This window comes from Juglans microcarpa x Juglans regia, chromosome 4D (assembly GCF_004785595.1).
Source record: "Juglans microcarpa x Juglans regia isolate MS1-56 chromosome 4D, Jm3101_v1.0, whole genome shotgun sequence".
NCBI classification, from domain to species: domain Eukaryota; kingdom Viridiplantae; phylum Streptophyta; class Magnoliopsida; order Fagales; family Juglandaceae; genus Juglans; species Juglans microcarpa x Juglans regia.
The window spans coordinates 18,783,579-18,788,581 of record NC_054600.1 but is presented as its reverse complement, the minus strand read 5'-3'; the positions used below and the strand labels follow the sequence as shown (position 1 = coordinate 18,788,581).

The 5,003-nt window shown below is 31.4% G+C and overlaps 1 long non-coding RNA gene across 1 annotated transcript; it reads left to right on the top strand.

The window, feature by feature from the left end:
* Positions 1-3,226: 3,226 nt before the first annotated feature.
* LOC121260625 lies at positions 3,227-4,473 on the top strand. The gene is made up of 2 exons (XR_005939757.1): positions 3,227-3,638; positions 4,039-4,473. It is a non-coding gene; the product is annotated as an uncharacterized LOC121260625 (long non-coding RNA).
* Positions 4,474-5,003: the final 530 nt, after the last annotated feature.

The window sequence follows — 5,003 nt, the reverse complement described above, 5'->3', positions numbered from 1 at the left end:
GCTTTGCTTGTTCTGAGAGAGGACCTTCCTTAATGTCGATTTGCCTCCTCTGTTGAATGTAAGAGTTTTTATGGAAAATTATTCCTTCTAAAAATAAATTTTACGTGTAAATTCTCTCATAATCACAAAATTATCGTTTGTATCAACTCATATTTGATTTTATTTAATTTGCAGGAATCGTTTTGTCAGATGCTTGGAGCAAGGAGCAAAGGAGACTTCTTCCTGAAACCAATTCGATTATCTAATGTCAATAAGCTTAAATCCCATTTGTTAAGTGTAAATCTAAGAGTTCCTTGTAAAATTGATGTTTTGCATTGTGATGTAAACAATGTAATATGTAGTATTGTGTGTAGATGTCTATTATTATTTATTTTATTTTAAAAAAATTTGAATGGACAAAAAAAAGTTTTAAAATGCCTATAAAAATATTTATTATATAAAAAAATAAACATGAAAGCAATATAAAAAAAGTCTTTTAAAAGGTGTTACAAAAATTTATAAAAAATTAAAAACCAAAAAACTTAAAAACCGGGTATAAAATCCGGTTATCCGGATATCCGGGTCCAAATCCGATACTCGCCAGGATTTTGACCGGATTTATCCAGGCGGATATCCGCCCGGTTTTAAAAAGCCGGATCCGGATCCGGATGCTCCCGGATATCCAGATCCGGATTCGGATGCACAGCCCTAGAAGTAATAAAATATCTCATCCATCAGCTATAATAATTGATCAGTGAACTCCAGAAATTTATAATTGTTGAAAAATGAAAACCTTTAATTAACAGTTAATAATCTTTTCACTTTTGTATTAATGCAAGAAATATCAATTTGAAAATCTTCCAAAATGGAAATTTAATAAATTAAAATTCTAAAAAATTTTAGAACCTCCATCTCAAAGTTCTGTTATTTACTACTATGCAGGGATAGTCATGAATGGTGATCACTCCGGTGCGTATCACCTCCATTGATACGGACCTGATCAAGATCAGCGGAAATATACTCTGTTAATTAATTCCTTTTTGAGTGTTGTAGAAATTTGGTTTTTCAGATTTATAAAATAATATATGGCTTATTTCCTAATATATATTTGAATGAATTCATGATGATTTAAATATTCTAAGCCTCATGTGATATATTGATCTTAATCCTATCTATATATATTATATTGGTCGCCTGTTACAGATTAGATAGTGACAAATTAAAGCAAATAAGAAAAAAAAATGATCAAAACTACATATAATAATAATTATACAATAATTAGCTAGGGTCGAGTGATTGATGACCGCATGCATCCGAATAACCCAACACAAACGCCAATAACCTGACATATCTGGCACCCCTAAATTGCACTCGTACTACTAGCTACCACTTCGACTAACAAATTAGAGGGTGAAGAATATGAACGGGCGACGTTTGGATTAAGAAATATTGATCTTAATATATCTCGTCTTATTATTACAAAATTTTTAAATAAAATTAAATGAAAGTATCATATTATTAGCAATATTGTTCAAATAATTTCATATTTCCTTTTACCAGATTATTTACTAATTATAATGTTTAATTTTTTTTTTCCAGAGATTTCTATTTTTTTATTATATATATATAGCACCCACTTATAGTATATTAAGCAAAGAAAAACAATTATAAGGTGGGTGCTATGATAAGGAAAAAAACAACACAATACAAATTAGTACAAACTATATATTGGAAAAAAACAAAAAAAAAAAAAAAAAAAAAAAAGAGGCGGCCTGTCTAACATTAAAGTGGAAACCCTCTCATTTTATATATACTGGCTAGAATGCCTCATAAAAGACAATCAAAATGAATTAATTTTTTAGTATCATTCATATATCAAGTGATCTAGTTAATATTTTTCTTAATTATTTTTGTTAAATTAATCTTCACCCACCTAAGCAAAATCCTGAGTCCGCCATTGAATTCAACCGAGCCAATAAGCCCTCTAACGTAACCTAGCTCATAAGGTTTCCAAAAGCATAAGTCTGATATAACAAGAAGACATGACGTATACTTTAACAAAGGTAATTAAGTATATATATATTTATATGTTCTGGAACCCAGCTGGGATCAAAGATCATATATATATATATATATAAAAGAAACAAATGTATCTAGCTAGATAGCTAATACGCGGGGTCTCTGGCGATCTAACAACTGAACCAATCAAATTCAATATTATGTGTTCATCTTTCAATGTATAGCGCAAAATCATTTAAAAATGGTACCTAAGCATGCACATACATACATATATATATATATATATATATGTATATAAATTAGATCATGAAAAGTAGTTTGTTTAAAGTGGAGCTAGAATCTTATTATATATATATATATATTGTGAAGTAGTTAATCATGTTTTGCTAAAACTCTATCCAAGAAGCCAATACGTGGGGAACTTTTTCTTTGGAATATTTATGTTTTCCACTTTTTGTCTTTTGATACTTTGGTATGGGGATGACTCTGCAATTCTGCATGCGTCTATTGGTTTCACCTCTTAAACCTAACAAAGGGATCAAAACAGCTAATTCATCATGTCAAGATCACTAATCACTTTATTGGAGTATGTTTGTGTCACTTTCTGAATTGCCTGTATCAAGCCATTAACTTTACTGATTAGACTCCCTAAATCATGTTACTTAAACCATGGAGATATCTTAATTTTTCTTTAAGATTACCTTTAATTAATGTCCAACTGACACCAATTAGATGCAGTTAGAAGCAAGCCTCTGACAAATGGCATTCCTTGTTCATAAAGATTGAAAAGCTATATATCTATATCTTCAAACAGAACGAAGGAAAGATACTTAAAAGGAATGAAAATGGTAGTACTGCATGAAAGAGATCAGATAGTCACATGATCTAGTTAGGTTGAGATGCTTACAACTTTCCTTTCTCTTGCATCTGCTAAGAAAGGATGCAAATGGTCCCCCTAAAACATTTGTTTTCTTTTTGGGCTCTTAATGTTGTTTACACTGGGAGAGAGATCTTGAAGAGAGACCCACAATAAAGTGAACAAGGGCTCCATGTCAATATTAGAACTGCACTAACTTGTCTGCATGGTGGAGGTGTCGTGGGCATGACAATATTAAATTTGTCTTACTTTGGACCACTGCCATCTGTTTTCTGTTCGTGATTAATCAATATATTATATATATATCCGCATAAACTTTTCTGCCCTCTCATGGCAACAAAACCACTAGGAGAGACTTAGACCTAAAGGATGAGAGATGAGACACTCCTGGCCACTATTTATATCCCCTTCCTCTCCCTCTCTCTTCCATAGCAACTTTCATCGTCCTTACAGAAAGAAATAGCTCTCTCTCTCTCTCTCTCTCTTATCCATCTTCTTCAATCTGTGGCTGCCTTACCTGCTTCTCGTGCACCACTAGCAGTTGAAGCTGCCAGCATGATCTAAACTTTCCTCTCGATTAATCAAGGAAAGAACGGATCATATGGCAGCTTCACCTGTTGATGGAATCACGAAAAACCCAGAATTTTTTTCACAAATTGATCATGTCCATTCTTGCTATGATCTCCGCTGGATTATTAATACATATGATCTCATATATATGCCCATCTGGGTATTCTAGGGAAAAGCCCTAGAACAAGATTTGGTAATATTCTCTATTCAAATTTTACTCTTTTGGACAGGTTGCAAGATTTACCTTCTTCTATATCTGATTCTTGGAGCATTCCCTTTGTATATATATGTTCATTTTCTTTGTTGTTATTCATGTGTGTTTAGTATTTTGATCATTTTTGGGTTCTTTTGGCAAGTGCTTTCACTGGCCTTCAGTGATCGATGCGTGTACTCTTTTCTTGGAACGCCCTTTACTTTGCTTTCTCAATCTTCACCATATACCTTGCATGAACTACATTTGAATATATATAAATATATATAAATTTGACAGGCTTTTAGGGAGAAGTACCTTGAGCCATGGAATATTTATTATATATAGATGGGTAGGATTGTATATCCTCGCGCGTTTACTTTTTACATGTCGAATTATGCAGGGGAATCTTGACAGCAGGGAGATATCACTGTTAGGGTTCTGAGTGACAGAATTTCTCGTCTTAACATGGTTGGTGCTTTTGAGATCCCATCCTATTGGTGCATAGCTTATGACAAGTGTCATTAAGGCTGTACATCAAGAGATTAAATCAATTAGTTCATTGGTTTTGGTGAAGAGAATAATTTATATATATATTCTCGGCATCTTTCATTTTTATATTAGGAAATAAGTACAAAAAAAAAAAAAAAAAAAAGAAAAAAAAAAAAAGAAAAGAAAAGGGAAAGCAATTGATTACTTTTTGTGGCCTGCAATATTATAAAGCTTCTAATTTATTATAATAATGCTTGTAATTTTCGGGAGTAACCGATCTCAGGATATTGTTGTTTAATCATTGTAATCATGAAACTGCTGATCTGATGTCGATATAATCAATTTCCTGCAGATCACTTGTTCGTTCATAGGAGTAGTTAGTTGAATCTGTGAAACTCTTAAGAGTAGTTAGACGTGGAAAATGAAGTCTCGGTTTGGAAAATTCATCTCAATTTATATCATTTCGTTATTATAATTTTTTTAAATTTTTATAAAAAATATAATAAATAATTTAACTTTTTCAAATTTTAAAATAATAATAATATTAAAAAATAATATTTTATTTAATTCATATAAAACTATCATAACTCATCTCTAAATCCAAACGGGATCTAGTGTCCCTTTTCTTTTTGTTTGGTTTCCTTTTCTGTCATGCATGTTAATTATAAAATAAATGTGAAAACTAATGCTTGCTAATTAAAACATTAAATATTTGTATATATATTGTTTAGATAGATCAAGAGAAGATCTATATGTATGCATTTGTAACTAATAATTAGCTTCGATCTTTCTACGGCCATTAGTACATGCATCATCATACCTTAATTTCAAGGTTTGCGGAGTTATATTTTGCAAAGCCATGCATCCAATTACTGT